This window comes from Callospermophilus lateralis, chromosome 4 (assembly GCF_048772815.1).
Source record: "Callospermophilus lateralis isolate mCalLat2 chromosome 4, mCalLat2.hap1, whole genome shotgun sequence".
Classification (NCBI taxonomy): Eukaryota; Metazoa; Chordata; class Mammalia; order Rodentia; family Sciuridae; genus Callospermophilus; species Callospermophilus lateralis.
The window spans coordinates 37,825,768-37,845,264 of NC_135308.1; positions in this window are offsets into that span (position 1 = coordinate 37,825,768).

Sequence of the window (19,497 nt, forward strand, 5' to 3'; positions counted from 1 at the left end):
TCTACCATTACAGAAGTTCATTCCCCACAGAGAATGTAAAGGTTTATGTGGCTCCTCCAGGAAGGAAACCTAGATATTCCATGTAAACATTAATCATAACAAACTGAGGTAGCTGTATTAATATCAGATAAAGTAGGCTTCAGAGCAAGTGATATTACCAGGGACAAAAATAAACATTATGTAATGGTAAAAGGTTCAGTTCATCAAGAAAAAGTAGCAACCCTAAATCTATATGAAACAAAAGCTGATAAAAATGAAAGAAGCAAAAAAAAAGTACACAGTTATTGTGGGGCTTCAATACTCATCTTAGTAATTAATAGAGCAGAAAGAAAATCCATAGGGATATAGACTTGAAGAGCAGTGTCTACCAACTTGACCGCATTGGTCCATATGGAAGTCTCCATTCAACACCAAAACACACATTTTGTTTCAAATGCACATGTGACATTCACCAAAATAGATTAGTAGATTCTGTCTAACTTTAGCTGGTTTTTTAACTCTGGCGTAAAAGATTATTTTTTCACTGAACAGCACCTGGTGATCAATACCCTTGGATTCTATTAATCTTTCCCATGACTATCTCATTTTCAAGCTGTATATTATAAGAAAAGCAAGTTTCAGACATGGCTCTATTGACCTTGCAAATATCTAATAGCAAGGAGACGTAAAAATAGCCCTGTAGCCTGTTGGACAGTCTTAGTCCTAGAAGCCTTAATGAGTACTTCATTCAAAAGACAGAGGTCAGTAGCCTTCCTGGTCATATCATGTTATATAGTTCTTCTCCAGTGAAGTTGGGGTCATAGGATCCAAGAGAACCCTAGACTTAAGTGGCTACTCTGACATGATTAGGATGTAGGTCTTAAGGAGTTCTTACACCTCCTTTATTCAAAGCTTATAAAAACCACATATTTTAAAAACTGCTCATTATACCAATGAAATCATTTTCCCTATATTCTTTATGCTAATTCAAAATTTTCTGTGGTTTAGATTTAGAAATTAATATTTGAAATCTTGACATGTCCAATGCTCAAGGGCAGAATGCCAAAGGGAGGCAGTTTAAATGCTACCCAGCCATCCCTAAGGTATAAAGTTCATTTACACTTACATACATGTCACACTGTATACCGATTATGTTATATTAACTCTCATGAACCAAAAGCATATAAATCGATATATTTTAAAAGATACTAAATATTTTAAGTAGTACTAATTTTTTTTTTAAATCTCAGAATAGAATTAGGTAGGAGGGTAGGATCTCAGAGCAGTTAAATAAGTTTAAGATGTCAAAAGCAAATAAAAAATTATATGATTTTAGGTAAACCGCCATTGGGGAAAAAAAAATCAAACTTTTCCTTGACATTTTTTCCATCATCCCTTAATAACCATTCTCTAACTACCATTCTAGTTTTCCTGAGAACAAAGAGCAAACTGGCTGCCTGTAGTTAACACGACTTACCTCTTTTTTTTTTAACATCTATTAAAATGCTGTGTTTGATAAAGGTTATGATGATTTTAAAATCAACATTGGTTCGACAGTAGAATTTAAATGATCTTAATTTTAGAAGAACTGAAAAAAATATTCTCATTGCATCATGTATTTGAAAAATCCTACTAACAAAAGACACATTCTTAGCTGCAATTGGGATCATCAATGTTTTCTCATTTAAGTCATGAAAAGTTACATCATTAAATTGTATTCACTTGACTGAGGCATTGACGAACTGTTCATCTCCCACATCTCAATTTAAACACCCACTCTCTGCTCTTCATTTTGTATATGCCAAGTTTAGTTCATCATTCAACTTCCATAAAAATTTATCTATTTATAAGGCTTGCCAAACTTTTCCAAGGATTTCCTATAGTGCTACAGACATATTTTTTGAAGGCTTCAATTTTACCTTAGAAATTCATATGAATTTAGTATTTAAATATACAATATACCAATGTTAATTTTGCTACAAGTGTTATTATTAAAACTCAGATGACATAAATCACCTTTATTGTGTGGCTTCAAACTCCATTTCCCTGTGTGCACATAACCTAATTTGGAATCAGAAACTTAAGCGGATACACCTAAAAACAACTATTAGAGGTCATTGTCAAGGGTGAGACTGTCTCATAAACCTGCTATTTTTTACTTAAAGAGTCATATCATTCCATATTATTCTATTTCAGAAAGCCTATTTTAGCATAGGAACTTTGGAAATGAACATTTGCTGCATCAATATAATTAGGAATAATTCTGTATGGAAAACCCAATGCAAACAAGACTTTCCTTCATTCCTAAAAAGCCAAACTATAAGAATCATCTCCCAGGTTTATACTACAGGAGCCTGGGAAGTCATGAAAATAACCTCTGAATTAAAGAATCCATTGTGAAAAAGAAACGATCATTTAATGTAGTTTATTGTTCTATTAGGATAAGTAGCTTTCTTGGAAGTGGAAGCAAGAAATAACCAGACAACCATGGGCTACAAAAGCTGCAGAACACATTGCAACATTATGTACCCTTGGGAGGAAAACTAGGTGGCTGGAGATCAGGAGGGGAAAGAGGTTTCACATTATGGCTTTCCTTGTTTCCTTTTACTGTTTGTGCCATGTACATGAATGGTCCCTTTTAGAAAAAAAAAAAAAATTCACAAGAATTTTGTGACATCAGGAAAGAAGTAAATGTCTATTTTGTCTCATTTATTATAATTTTAGTTTGGAGAGTCTCGCTCAGAAAACTCTGAAAAAGCTCTCAGTCACACTAAATCAAACTTCTTTGCCAGACGCTGCTTCATAAGTGGGCACCTACATGCTCATTCTTTGCAGTTGAAATGAGTGAAGTTATTCAATCGTTGAAAGCTGTTAAGCTACCTACAATAGTGCATGAACTCCGTCTTATGAAAAAGGGAGGAAGAACAATGCATGTCTTTATACATATATGCAGAAGCAATCTTGTGAAATCATGGATGCTGAAGACCTACAATGACCAGTATTATATTTATTGCACAAAATAGCAATGGAAATTGCAATGAAAACCCATGATAAGTGCTTTCAATTTATTTACATCTTTTTATTTTAATTTGTTATATGACAGCAGAATGCATTACAATTAATATTATACATATAGAGCATAATTTTTCATATCTCTACTTGTACACAAAGTAGAATCACACCGTTCATGTCTTCATACATGTACTTAGGGTAATAATGTCCATCTCATTCCACTCTTTTCTACCCCCATGCACTCTCCCTTCCCCTCCCCTTTGCTCTATCTAGAGTTCATCTAATACTCCCATGGTCCCTCCCACCCCCATTATGAATCAGCATCCTTATATCAGAGAAAACATTCAACATTTGTTTTGGGGGGATTGGCTAACTCCACTTAGCATTATATTCTCCAACTTCATCCATTTACCTGCAAATGCCATGATTTCATTCTCTTTTAAAGCTGAATAGTATCCCATTGTGTATATATACCACATTTTCTTTATCCATTCATCAACTGATAGGCATCCAGGTTGGTTCCACAATTGAACCATTGTGAATCATGCTGCTATAAACATTAATGTGGCTGTGTCCCTGTAGTATGCTGTTTTTAAGTCCTTTCCTTATAGACTGAGGATAATTCTTCACAAAATATAATTCTTCACAAAATTTCATACAAATCTGTGGTACTTTGTTATGGCAACCCTGGCTGCCTAAAGCACCTTATGTTTGGAGACCTTGATATTTTTAGGGAAAATCAGAGGAAAAGGACTGAGGAGAGGGATAGTTGGGTCAAATGGTGGTTCCATTCCCAGTTTTCCAAGGAATCTCCATACTGCTTTCAATATTGGTTGCACCAACTTGCAGTCCCACCAGCAATGTATGACTGCGCCTTTTCCCCCCACATCCTCACCAACACTTATTGTTGTTTGTATTCTTAATAGCTGCCATTCTGACTGGAATGAGATGAAATCTCAGAGTAGTTTTGATTTGCATTTAATTTATTCACATTTGTTTTAGAATTATTCCAACTAATTTTAAAATGCATCCAATACTAAACAAATCAATCTAAACTAAACTTTTCTATCAGTATATACTGCAACATACACATATTGTTTGAGGAAGATATAAGGCCATGGTACTCTAACTTGTAGGGGAAGACTTGCAAAGGTCCTTTTGACTCTTTGTAGAAATGGATTAAATATTTATTATACAAGGGCATTCATCAAAGTGAGTTCTAGTGCCTCCAAACAGACATTCAATCTTAAAATATTTCTAAATTTTAAATATTAAGAGAAAAGTAGGATAGCATTATCTCTCCCAATACAAACACATACACATACTACCACCTCCTAAGGGAGCAAGAACCACCAAACTATAACAGTAAGTCACCTTATACTCTTAGTTTATTTATTGGTATTGTTATTACACACTTACCTCCATTAGATGTATGCAATGAGGCTAGTGAAAACTTTTGTGCTGATCTTAAATATGAATAATATACCCTATGGCACTATCAACTTGACTGTGTGGATGTAAGTTTTATGGATGTATAAGTTAAGCCTCTAAAGATACAGGTGCTGATATAAGATGTAGTTGTATTTAGTCTGCCTTCCCACATTGGTATAAGATGCAACAGCTGAAACTTAGATTCACAAATTTCACATGCATGAATTGACCACATACAATCTGAATTTTTGTATGTACACAGATCACCTGGATTTTGTTAAAATGAGGATTCAGATTCACCAGGTGTAGAATAGGATCCTAGATTCTGCATTCTGATACTGCTCAGTCTTGGATTACAATTTTAGAGCAAAGTTTTGGGTTCCTGAAGACTTATGGCTTTATGGTCGCTCATACATTTCGAATTTCAAACATAGGATCTTAAAATCTTGAGTACAGGTAACTGCATTGCCTATTCAAAATACGTTATAAAATGAGCAAAATGTTCTTAACAAAGCACAAGTAGAAACCACAGATAGAAACCACAAGCCTCTTTAGAAACCCTGGCTTTGGGTAGAGAGTTTGTTTTGTTTTGTTTTGTTTTGTTTTTTTATCACGCTCACCATGAAAATTTCATCTTCTACCCCAAATCTTCACAAACCCACTTGAAGCTTCATTGAGAATGGTTTTCTAGAATTTCTTTAACAAAATAATTTTTTTCTTTTTTAGATGCCTTACATCCAGAAGGCAAAAGAGAAACAAAGCAAATCTTTAAGAATAGTCTACATGATGATGTAGTGAGAATATTAAAGTAGGTCTCTTAGTGTGGGCTTGGTAGAAAGAGTGCATTCTCTGGATAGATGAATGCATGGCACCTCATGGAAAGGGAAAGGTGCTCTTTCCTCACAGGTGCAACTGACCCACAGCTTGAAGAGCTTGGTTAGATCTTAGAGGGATACAGTTGACCATCACCAGGGAAGTCTGTCAAACCTTTTCAGGTCCAACACTCCAGTGGGGCTCATACCAACAAGGAAATCCCATAAAAAGTAGACAGTAAATTAGAAAAAATTGTTCATAGGAAATAGTGTTGGGAAGTGAAGGTTATGACAGTGTTTGCTTATGGAGCTCCATTTCTCATAATTCTGCTTGGAAAATCTGTTCCTGGGTTCTTTACACCTGATAAACTATTGGCCTTGTGTTATGGGACAAATTGTGTTCTCACCTCCACCAAAATTCTAATTTGTTAAAGTCTTAATCCCCAATACTTCAGAATGTGGCTGTATTTTGCAGTAAGATACGTGAAGAAGAAATTAAGTTAAAATGAGGTCATGAAGAAGAAATACAGTCAACAAATATATAGAAAATGTTCAACATCACTAGTGATTAGAGAAATGCAAATTAAAACTACATTATTGAGATTTCATCTCACTCTAGTCAGAATGGCAATTATCAAGAGTATAAGTAACAATAAATGTTGGTGAGGATGTGGGGGAAATGGTAAACTCATGCATTGTTGGTGGGACTGCAAATTGGTGCCACCACTCTGGAAAGCAGTATGAAGATTCCTCAGAAAACTTGGAATGGAACCACTATTTAACCCAGTTATCCCACTCCTCAGCATAATATCCAAAGGACTGGGCTGGGATCTAGCTCAGTGGCAAAGCATCTGCTTTGCATTCTCCAGTTCAAAAAAAAAAAAAAGAACCCCACAAAAGGACTTAAAATCAGCATACTATAGTGATGCAGCCACATCAATATTTATAGCAGCTAAATTCACAATAGCTACATTATGGAACCAATCTAGGTGCCCTTCAACAGATGAATGGATAAAGAAAATGTGGTACATATATTCACAACAAAATATTACTTAGCCATAAAGAAGAATGAAATTATGGTATTTGCCAGTAAATGAATGGAACTGGAAACTATCATGTTAAGTGAAGTAAGCCAATCCCAATAAACAAAGGCCAAATGTTCTCTCTGATATGCAGTTGCTAACTCACAATAGGGGAGGGAGGAATAGAGGATCTCCAAATTGGACATTGGTGAGTGAGGGGAAGAGAGATAGGATGGGAATGGGAAAGACAGTAGAATGAATCAGACAGAACTTTTCTATGTTCATATATGAATACACGACCGGTGTAACGCCACATCAAGTACAACCACAAAAATGGGAATTTATACTCCATGTATGTATAATGTGTCAAAATACACTCTACTGTCATGTATAACTAAGAAGAATAAATATTTTTTAAAAATGAGGTCACGAGGGTGGATTTTAACCCCATCTGGATGGTGTTCTTATTAGAAGAGGCAATGTGGGCACAGAAAAGGAAGACCATGTGAAGACACACTGAGAAGACCAGACCTACAAGCAAGAAAGTGCCAGGAAAAAAAGAAATAATCCTATTGACATCTTGATCTCAGACTTCTTCTAGCCTTCAGAACTGTGAGAAAATGAATTTCTGTTGTTTAAACTGGAATCAGTTTGTGGTACTTTTTTTTAATTGCTTTTATTTTTAAAAAGCCCTACATTGGGGTTTATGTCAAGCAGGTTCTTAAACAGAAGGGATCTGGGAAATGGAGTATCAAATTCTATTTCTCCAACCTCTGCTTCAGAAAAGTTTTCAATATGCAGGGAGTGGCTATTTCTCCTTGGTCAATCTGGGATATCTGGAGAGGAGGGCAACACTCATAATTCATTTTTTATTTCTCAGCCATTTAAGTCCATTGCTGCCAAGGAGAAGAGGGACTGGCTAAATGACTTCTAATTAAAAATATAGGAAAGCTTAAAGTGACTTCATAAAGATGTCATGGCAATATACTGCATTAGTAAATCAGCCTAGCTCCCCAGATCTAAGCAAATAAGCACAATCTATTTCTTTTTGAATTTGTATCTTAGGATATGGGTCCCCCATCCACTCTAAAGGTCTACTAGAACACAATTTCAGTTCACACAATTTCAGTTCTTTTCTTCTTTCCCAAATAACATAATAATGTAAAACAATTTAAGTTTCTCCCCAGAAAGGGCAAAGCAAATCCCTTTTTATATATAAAGACATATAAGAATCTGATACTGTTTCAACAATCCTCATTCCGTGAAGCCTCCACTCAAGCGATCCTTTTTTCTTCCTTTCGCTGGGTATTTTCTTTGGTTCTCTTGGTGACAAAAAAATTGACCTATTGCACAGAACCGAATCTGTCACTTTCTGACTCACCTTCTCCCTCAAAGTTACTAAAAAGTTTTGAGAAAATTCACGAAGCATCATTAAGCACTGAATTAAAACTCTCAATGAGGAAAAATGTGTTTTATTATAATCAAGTCAGGAAATAGATTTGTCCTCTACTTTCTATGTAATGCCAGACACCTGTGCTATCTTAGCCTCATCACTAGACTCAGTGACGTCTGACTTCATCCAAGCTGCTTATTTTCACAAGGTGAAAATGAATACCACTGAAGCCCTGTTTGGATAATTCATCCCCTTAACTGACTCCTCCTCCACCCTTACTCTCTGTCTTTACCTGATATCCACCCTGGTTATCCATGTTAGAATCAGCCATTAGTTATTTCTTCATTGGATCCAGCTTATGATTCATAGACATGATTCCTATGACACTGCTCCTGAAACTCAAATAGGTATATGAGTTATCTGGGCATTTTAAGAAAATTTAGATCAGTCTGGGTGCAGCCTGAAATTCTGCTTTTCTGACAAGCTCCCAGGTGATGCTGATGTTGCTAATCTGAGGTCACACATCATTTTAAAATATGCTGTTGGAGCCATCTCTGTAGTGTTTTGTGGGCTCCAAATAAAACTCTGGAGGTTAAATTATACTGACTACTTATGTACTATTTCCACCAAATGAATGGCCAAATCGGTCCACCAGAGAACATTTGTTGAATACTTTTCTTCTCCCATACTGGAGATTGAATCCAGGGCCACTCTACCCATGAACTATGACCCCAGAACTTTAGATTTGTTTGAGAGAGAGTTTCAATAAATAGCTGAGACAGATCTTGAATTTGCTATCCTCCTGCCTCAGCCTCCAGAGTCACTGAAATTATAGGTGTGCATGACCACATGCAATTTGTTGAATTATTACAAAGCCCCTAGTAAGACATATTCATTCATCTTAGATTTGTAGATATTTTGTAAATCATTTATCAATTCAAGACCTGGAAGACTTCTCTCCATGCCTTTCATTGACTGGCAGTAGCCCATCAAAGTAATTACTGTCCCTCTCCATATCTCCTTATCATTAAGTTGTTTTTTTTTTTGGGGGGGGGTGGGGGAGAGTGGGTACCAGGAATTGAATTCAGAGGCACTTCACCACTGAGCATCCACATCCCCAGCCCTATTTTTGTATTTTATTGAGAGACCGGGCCTCACTGACTTGATTAGTACCTCCCTTTTGCTGAGGTTGGCTTTGAACTCGAGATCCTTCTGCCTCAGCCTCCCCAATGACTGAGATTAGAGGCATCCCCTCCACATCCAGCTCACCAAGTTTTACTATATGAGTTATAACTCAGTTCTCTGTAGGTGGGTTTCAGGGCCAAAGAGCTCTTTCAGTGTTCTCAGCCTCTAATTTATTCTGCTGGGGCAAGCTCAGAAATGGCTGTAGTTGGGCTCCCTCTTTCCGGGGGGCTATGCTATGTTTTAACATGTAGTCAGGACTGAGAACTTACTGTTTTATGGTTAGTCAAGGCCAGAAACCCTCTGATTTAGCCTGCATACCCAAGGTCATAAACATGACCTTATAAGTATGTGCCCCCTTATGTAACCTGTTGTCAGTGTGTCTCCTTTATTGACCTGCATATAAAAAGGGTCTATGGAAAAGATGCAGGACAGAAGGGACTAATGGGGACAAAATGAGGATTAAAATGGAACTGGCTGGAGGCTAGAGGCTGTGGCCGCCACTGAATAAAGCATGTCTACTATCCGAACTGCGTCTTCCCCCTTCTTCCACCTGCAGAACCCGGAATCTGTTTCCTGGGTCAGAGCCCCCTGCACAACATATGCATCCAACAGATATTTCCCGAGCATGTACCATGTGGCCGGTTTACTGGCCTGGCCTGGGCACTGTTCATGGACCTCCACAGGACAGAAGGCAAGTGTGGTTCACATTCCATAAAGGTAGCAGATAAGCAATGAAATTATAAAAGTAAATGATTTCAGAGAGTCATGAGCAAATGTGAAAACAAAACAGCATAACTGGATAGAATCTGACTGAAAAGTACACTTCAGAAAGGGTGACGAGAGACAGCCTCCCTAGGAGTCAACCATGGGAAAACCCAAAAGAGCATTCTAACCATCTGATTTCCATGGTTTGCCATGTAGACAGCTTCCTTTCAAGTTGTACCTCTGTAGGTGTCACTAATTGGACCTGGAAATGCCACTTTGCAAATCCAGGGGTCCTCAATGATCTCCTCTCATCCACATTTTTAGCTCTTTACGAAAACAGGTTGATGGAGCAGGGGACGGTGGTGCAACCATAATCCCAGCTACTCAGGAGGCTGAGGCAAGGGGATTGCTAATTTGAAGCTTGTCTGGGAAACTTAGTGAGATACTGTCTCAATATAAAAATTAAAAAAGGCTCAAGTGGTAGCTGAATGGTAAACACTCCTGGGTTCTATCCCCAGCACCCAAAACAAAACCAAAAACAAAAGATGAGCTGCCTGCTGGTTGACTTGTCAGAGACAAAAAGGGATTTCCATAACCTAGGAGAATACTGTATATAGAATATTTAAGCCCATTATGCATTTCTAGAAGTGAAAAAAAATTCTCTTTGATAAGCACTTACAGAGCACTTGTCACCCAAGAAACCATATAGGGATAGAGATGAGATATGGAATATAGAGATGTATATGATACCCATTTTGTCATCAAGCTTACAAAGAAACTATAAAGTAAAATTGAAAAAGTGAGAAACTAGAAGTACAAAGTGATAGGAATAATCACTTTGAAGAAAGAGTGATTCATTTCTCCTAGGAGAATCTGTACAACGTTCCAGTGAGAAGTTAACTATATGCCCTAGCCTTGAAATATGAGACAGGAGATGCCATATTCATAGATGGCATGAAAAGCCATGGAACTGACTGAGATCAGTTAGGGAATAACTGAGGAAAGAAAAAGGCCCAAGGACTGAGCCCCTGCACAACCACATTAATGGCCTTGAAAATGAGGATGCATAAGAAATGCGAATTTTAACCATATCAAATGATGCATAGATCCAGTAAAATGAGAAGTGAAAACTGACCTTTGTGTTTAACCTTGTGGAGGTAATTGGTGACCTTAAAAAGAGCTGTTTCAGTAAAGAGGAGAAGGGAAAGATTTATTGAAGTGGATTGAAGGGGAAAAAAATGCAAGAATTGAAAATTGGCGTGACAGATCAGGGCTTTTCAAACTTTAATGTCATTGTGAATCTTGGCAATCCTGCTGAAGGACAATTTTTGATTCAGTAGGTATGAGGTGAGACCTGAGAGACGGCATTTCTACTAAGCTTTCAGATGATGCTATGGTGCCTGTGGATTATAATTTTAGTAGCAAAAGGAGAGAGTCTTTCAGGAGTTTACTATAAAAAAGCATCAATGAAAGGAGGTGAGAGGGCAAAGAAACTGAAGGAGATTATGGGGTCAAGGGAATTCGGTGTTTTTTTTTTTTTAACTTTATAGTTATACATAATAGCTGTATAGCTCTACTATAATATAGTAGTTGGGTTCATTGCACAAACTCATACATGCATGGAATTGGATTTCAGTTCATAATCCCCCCATTTCTCTTCTGTCCTCCCTCCCCTCCCCCATTCTCCTTCTTCCATTAGACTTTCTTTTGCTATTTTTTAATGTTTATCTATTTATATGCTTACTTATTTATGTTTGATTGGTTCCACCTATGCATAAAGGTGAAGTTAAGGGAATCAGTTTTAAGATTCATGCTATCACCACAAGTGTGCTGATATGCCCATTAGAGCAACTAAGTTGAGAGGGAAAAAATAGTAGAAGATGGAGAGAGAAAAAACAATTCTTTAAACAATACCCTGAGTAGTCAAGAGAAAATGGTACTGAGTAATTCACAAATAGGAAGCCTAGGAGGGAAGCAGACACTTCACCCTTGTTACCAAGAGGGACTGCAAAGTTCCTGGTTACAGATGTAGATGAGGTGGAAGATAGAAAGCACAGAGGTTCTCTTCCAATTGTCTTTTATTTCTCAGTGCAATAAGATACTTAGCTGATAGGACTAGGAAGAACATAAGAGAACTTTAGAAAAGAGAGGGCAGTATAGCATTATTGTCAGAAAGTAGATGGACTAGGGAAGTTGTCCTCGACCCCATCAAACTCAATGGCCCCTTTCATAACACATTTTTTTTTCTTTTTCTTTTCTCCCCCATCTACTTTATTTATTTACGTTTTTGTTTTTTGGTGTGTGTGTGTGTGTGCGTGTGTGCGCGCGCTGTGTGGATTGAAGGCAGGGCCTTATGCATTCAAAGCACATGTTCCACCACTGAGCTGTATCCTCAATGCATATTTTTAACACACTTCGGATAATTGTGAAAATAAAATGATAGCTAACATAATTTGCCTACACACATATTTTTAAATTACTTCATCATAATATGGAGAAATAAACATAAAATTATTAATAATAAAATGACATATTACCATATTCAAATGTTCAGTGTGAGTATACTAAGAAAGCAAAAAGCAAAACAAAACAAAACAAACTCTACATTTCCATGCCCCCTAGAGGGCGGTACTGCCCTTATTGAGAATCATACTCCTTGAAAAGATGGAGGAACCTCTGGAGATTAGTGACTGTGACTCCATGGAAAACTCCTTAGTACAGTTATGTTTTGTTCAGTTGCTTGGATGCAAACTCAGAAGAGGTAGAGTTAACTTTAACCAGTTACTTTATTGGACCAATAAAAAGACAGAAAATGGAGCAAGGAAATTTTGGTCCAGATTGACCATTCCCATGTGCATTTCCAAAATCCCAAAAGAGCTTTCAAAAGAGAGTCCTTTTCCCCTCTCTCTCTTTTTATATATATATATATATATATATATATATATATATATATATATATATATATATATATATATCTCTTATCTCATCTCTCTCTCTCTCTCTCTCTAATTTTTAATAAGATCATCTAAACTCATCTTTCAGTAAAACTTAAGCTGAATAGACACAAAGATATTTAGAGCCTTTATTGATCCTATTTCTTGGGGAATAATCATCACTTTTACTGTGGATGGTATTGTACAATATGGTATAGGAAGTGTTCTACCTTCATAAGATTAAAAAGAAATCTGATTTTGGAAACATATCTGACTGCAGGCATTTGAGATCCAGGGTTGTGATCTGTATATGTAAAGGAACCAATCAAATAATGAGCCACGGGATGTCAAAGATGGAGTCACTGGATTGAATTGCGCTGTATGGCCCATTATTGAAGGAGAAGTGCTAAATATGAGCCAGAAAGATTGGAAGTGATGATCACACTTCCAATTAAATTATTTTAATTGCAAATCTGAATGAGGAGCCAGTTATAGGTAATGATAAGTTCAGACCACGTAGAAGCTGACTGTGAAGGCCCAGGCTATTGGAAGAATCATTCATGGAGATATCAGAATTAAGATTAGTCCTGGGGTACTTAGATATGAAGGCATCAAAGAGTAGTGGTGATCAGTTTAGTCTGATAGCTTAAGCTTCAAAAGAGCTGTTTGATATGGAGTAGAGGAAGGAAAAAGAGGTCTGGAGTAAACAGTGGAGAAAAAGGACAACCCTTGCCCCATGGAGTAGGATGATACATGGGAACAGAGAACGGCTGACCTGAGTAGACTTCATGGGAAGCCACATCTTCCAGTTTCTTAGAACTAAATTATGAAGAGTTTGAAGATTAAAAACATTCTGCAGCCAGGCACGGTTGTGCACACCTATGATCCTACAGGCTCTGGAGGCTGAGGCAGGAGGATCATGAGTTCAAAACTAGCCTCAGCAATTTACCAAGGCCCTACACAATTTAGTGAGATCCTGTCTCTAAATAAATATAAAAAGGGTGGGGGGGTGTGGCTAAGTGGTTAAGCACCCCTGAGTTCAATTCCCAGTACCAAAAAAGAAAAAGAAAGAGAAAGAAAAACTTTGTAGATAATAGCTAAAATATGAGGCATAGAGGAGGAAAGATTTGGGAGTTCTGGAAATTCCTGAGATTCAGTAATCTAAGGAGATGTACATCTAAGGAGAAAGAAAGTTCAGTGTAGGGGAATGACTGGGGAGGGTCTCCCATGTGTAGTGACTGTGGTAAACTGGAATAATTGCTGAACTACCAATTACTATGCAAACGAGAGTAGAATTTTGCAAAAAGAACTAACCCTACTCTCAACTAGGGTTGAATAGTTAAGGGGTCAGTAAACTTTTTCCATAAAAGGTCAGGTAACAAATATTTTCATTTCCATGTAAGAATTCCTCAGCTCTGGCACTAAATAATAATGCAAAAATAGTCATATTCAATAGGATTGAAACTGAATGGTTCCGTTTCAATCACATTTTATTTAGGGTTATGGGCCTTCTAATTTCAGACAATTTTCAATATCATGAATTTTTTAAAATTTTTTGTTCAGTCATTTAAAAATGTAAAAAGCTTTCCTAGCTCATGGCAGGCAGTAAGTCAGATATGAAAAAGAGTCATACTTTGACTACGTCTGGAATAGATTCATAAGTAGAGGGTAAAATGGAAGGAGAAGTTGGAACCAGATTAGTGAGTCAAGAGTTTGTACTTTAGAGGGATGGGGTGGTAGGCTTTAGACTCTATTTAAAATCAGAGGCAAAGGATAAGATCTCATCAGTGTTTCAAGAAGATAAGTGGTTAGTTGGGCACACTGGTGCATACCTGTAATACCAGCAACTCAGGAGACTGAGGCAGGAAGATTGCATGTTCAGAGCCAGCCTCAGCAACTTAGTGAAACCCTGTTTCTAAATAAAAAACTAAAAGGTCTGGGGATGTAGCTCAGTGGTAAAGTGTCCCTGGGTTCAATTCTTAGTACAAAAAAAAAAAAAAAAAAAAAAAGCTATCCCAAAACTCACTGCTAACCTTCACTCCACAGCCTCTATTAAAACTTCAAGGCAAAAAGGCCTGATCAAATTAAATTTGCTATCTTTCCTATTCTCTATACTACTAGCAACAATCATCATATTCTATTTCCATGTGTAATTTCAATAACAATTAAAATACTAAGAAAAAGAAGAAAGAAAGAAAGAAAGAAAGAAGGAAGGAAGGAAGGAAGGAAGGAAGGAAGGAAGGAAGGAAGGAAGGAAGGAAGGAAGGAAAGAAAGAAAGAAAAAGAAAAAAATGAAGAAAGAAAAAAGAACTGGTTGAAGTAGGAAGGAGGGATTGGAAAGATAAGAGATTGGGTGCCAAGTGTCAGTTTTAAGTGGCACTTCTATAGAGGGGTATAAATGCCCAGGGACTCCTTTGTTTGAGAAACTATAAGTGATCATATTGAAAAAAATATTAATATACAATTTTAGTTTCTTTCTGAACATACTGCGAGGAAGGAAAACATATCAACTTAACAAAAAGAGCAGTCCAATATCCTGAAATAGAACTGTGAAAACGCTTACAGGCAGAGGAAACAACACTTGGAGGGCACGGAGACAGAAAGGAAAAGAGTATCAGGATCATTAAGGAGCCTTAACCAGCAGAGCTCAGACTTTAAGAACGCGACCCAGGGATGCCGGTACAGAAACTATGTGTGTGGGCCTGGGGCGCAGGGCTCACACCAGCAAACAGCAGGGAGTACAAAGTCCAAGAGCATGATTCAGTGTAGAACCAAGGTAAACTTATTTTCTCTTGGATTTTGAGAATTGTTCTTTATGACAATTTCATTAAACAGAATTTTTCTTTGACTTTTATGGCTGACCGTTCCATGTGAAACCTCAGGGGCTGAGGGAAGGAGTATCCCCATCCTAGAGGTTCCAAGCAATTCACACACACAGCAAGGCACAGCTGAGACCCATTCTTAGAATTCCTGGGATAGAGCCAGCTAAAAACACTGCCAGTGCCCTACTGAACACAGTAGTTGTTCTTGGCTCCCTTCTAAGGTGAATATAGACACACCCAGAAAGCCTGCCATTGGGCATCTAGTCCAGATTGTGTTCATCAGAAGGAAAACTTCCAGCAAAAGATAGTCGATCAGATCAGTGCCTAGCAGAAAATTCACCAAAGCCTGGCTCCTTCCCTGTTAGGGGTAGACACAGTCCTTCAACAGTACTCTTCTCTTGAATTATTTACAGCCAGCTCCTCATTTAAATCCTGCTTTAGCTTTTCCTCTTCAGATACTGCACTTCTAAATTGCAGCATTCAGATTTGGGGCCCTCTTTTCTACCTGTACCCTCCTGAAGCACTCGGCTCTTAAAACCATCTTTAGTGAAAAAGGTCATGTTTCTGCACATGAAAATAATAAATAAACCTTGGAGGTTTTTTAAGAGCTCAACTGAGGAAACTCATATACTTACAACTTAAACTGAGATTGGAACAAAGCAAAGCCAAGTTTGTAATAATCTGTGGCAAAGAAGAAAGATATGCAAAAGTCTTGTCAATGCATCTAGCATCACTGTGGAACAAGAGGATGGCTTGGCCTGAGAGGAAAAAGGAGCCAACTGAGGCTGAAGGGTGAGGCTAAGGCCAGATCTCCTGGTACTTTCTAAGACAGAAAGGCAGTAAATTTCTTCTAAGGAAAATGGGAAGCCATTGGAGAAAATGGCATCACATCTGTCTTTCTAAAAGATCACTTTTACACTTTTTCATTCTATCAATGGTGTTTCTTACAATTTTTTTTTTTCTTTTTGGTACTGGGGACTGAATCCAGGGGCACTTTACCACTGTGCTACATTCCCAGTTCCTTTTTTTTTTTTTAATTTTAATTTTTTATTTTGACGCAGGGTCTTACTAGGTTGCTTAGGGTCTCGCTAAATTACTGAGGCTGGCTTCAAATTTATGATCCTCCTGTCTCAGCTTCCTGAGTTGCTGGGATTATAGGCATGCACCACTGTGTCCAGCCCTATTCATAATTTTAATATCATTTAATTTTTTTTTCCTTTGTATTCAGTACTTTTGGGTATTACTGAAGAAATCTCCCCTAGCTCTTAATGTAAGATACTCTCCCAGTTTCCTTCTAAAAGTAGTACTTTTTACCTTTTACAATTATATCTAAAATGTATCTGGAACTTACCTTTTTGTGTATGGTGTGAGTTAGGGGTCAAGATTCCTTTCTCCCCCACGTGGAGAGCCAGTTGACTCAGCATTGTTTATGGAAACACCTGCCTTTTCCCACTGCTCCTTCAGATTGCCTTTGTCATATCAGGTTACCTGTAGATATGTTTCTGGGCTCTATTTTATGATCTCTCTATCCTTCCATCATTTTAACAAACTTTATTTAAAAGGTTAAATGCTGCAAATTTAGAAAGATGGATGTTGCTAGAAAAACAATTCTTACATAATTAATCTCAGCTTCACCAATTCATTTTCTTGGTACAGGAGAATAAAATCCACCTTGAGTAAATCCACCTTGAAACCAGAAGGGCTACACCTTTTATTTATATATAAGGTAGATCACCTAAACAAACCTTCTCTAAAACAGATTTGGTGGATTTTTTTTTACGACTCAGTAATATAAAATATTTATGTTAAAAAAAAGACTGAGTGACTCATGTTCCCATATTTAACCTTTTAGATCCATTTCTAACCATACACATTAGCAAATTATATTTCTCACACTTTTTTGACTATAATAAAATGCTGATTGCTACCCATTAATTAGTTCCACTCAGTTTGAGAAATGGCTTTAGATTCTAAAATTCCATAAAAGAAAAGAAACAAGCTAAGAAACAAAACCAATGGCTATAAAGGCTACACATAACTATGTGCCCCAGAGCTATTTATTTTATACATTTTTCTTTGCTGAAATAAGACCGGATCAGTATTACTTACAAGTTGATGTTCACAATTTATTCTCACCACTTCAAACATAATACTAACCTGAAACCCACCTGTTCTACAGTTTCCCTATGTGGAGCAAATAGACTTTATAAAATCTGGAGAATCCAATATGCCAGTGATTTTCTCCTGCAGAGATGTGCACTCTATTAGTTCTCCACTTAATTGCATCTAAAAGTAATGTTAAATAACTGGTTATGTGACATAAAATAAAATCCTTAAAGCCAGAGTAATTCAACATAGGGAGAGAGAGCATTGGGTTTCCAAAAAAAAAAAAAGCCTCTTTGAAAGATGCTATTTTCAACCTGAATCTTGAAAAAGGTATAAACCTGGAATCCTGAGATGGGGGTGAATTTAAGAGGGGGAGTGTTACAGGGAAGGATATTCCAAGGCGTACATTACATTTTCTGAGTTAGAATTGAGATTGGATTGTGGAGTTTATGTCTACAATTTAACTAGGTCCTAAATGTAAAATGGTATCCTGGAACAGGTAAAAAGTACACAAATAGAAAAACTGTTGAAATTCAAAATAGAGTCTAGAGTTTAGTTAGTAGTACAGTACATTTGTAAAACTCCTAGTTTTAATGAATGTATATTGGCTATGCTATATACCAAATTTAGGGGAAGCTGGGTGAATTATATATAGGAACTCTCTGTAATATCTTTTTAATCATCTATAAATTAAAAAGGGGGTGGAGTATGAGAGATGATCTTAAGTTAGAACAAGCTCAGAAAATTACTCCAGATGAGCCTAATTTTAGCAGGTTCTTTAACTAAAAGGCAAGAAATATTTAGAGGAAAGGAAGCTACACAAATAGTTGACTTAGACCTTTCAGGCTGCTATAATGAAGTAGACAGGGTAACTTATGAGCAACAAAAATGTGTTGTTCACAGTTCTAGAGTCTGGAAAGATCAAGGCACCAGGCGATTTGGTATCTGCTGAGAGCCTACCTCCTAAAGACAATACCTTCTATGTGTCCTCATATAGTAGAAGGGCAAAAAGTTTTTCTCAGGCACCTTTTATAAGGGCAGTGATTCTATTCATGAGATCTGAACCCTCATGACCTAATCACTTCCCAAGGCCATATGTCATTTTACTACCATCACACTGGGGGTTAGATTTCCATGCATGGATTTTGAAGGACACAAACATTCAGACAGAGCAAAAGTTTACTCTTTTTTTTTTTTTTTTTGTACCAGGGATTGAACTCAGGGGCCACTAAGCCATATCCCCAGCCCTATTTTGTATTTTTTGTCTAGAGACAGGGTCTCACTGAGTTGCTTAGCACCTCACTTTTGCAGAGGCTGGCTTTGAACTCAGGATCCTCCTGCTTCAGCCTCCTGAGCTGCTGGGATTACAGGCTTCCGTCACTGCACCCAACTATAGTTGACTCAAGAATCTTATGAAGTTGACAACAAAACAGCATTAAGAAATCAAAGTCTGAGAAGAATCTGACATAAAAACCAGTGTACTTAGGCCCACCACTAAACCCTCATAGAGAAAGTGAAACATGATAATATTTGTGTGGCCATAGTCTTCACCTAAATAGCACTAACACTTGTGAAAAGATATGACAGTATGATAACAAAGTTCATTCATCTCGGTGTTAAGTAACAAACATCTTCCATTTAGATTTTTTAAAACATTAAAAATAAATAACAAACAAATGTGCCTTAGCATGCCCTTTTAAAAACCATATTCAACTATCAAAATCCAAGTAGAAATATATATTATTGACTGTGGGGTTCCTCACATCCGGTGGAAACTCTAAAACTGAAGCCAGAATTAGACAGGCAGTCACTATAGATACGTAAATCACATCCAGGAGGCCGCATCCAGGAGGCCAATTTTGAGTGAGTCCAGCAAGTTGGAGACTGTCCCCTGAGGCATTGAGATGTTAATTCCTTTAGAGCCCTTCCTCCATCCTTATCTAGAACCTCCCCCTGCTCATACCAGTTGCTAACTTGTCCCAGGAATTGCCCGCCCCCCCCAGAGCTATAAAGTTGTTAATTAATGTGTCCTGGGCTGCACCATCCTGCCCTTCCCCCTTCAGCTCATCTGTTCCTCACCCTTTGTTGGCCCTCCCA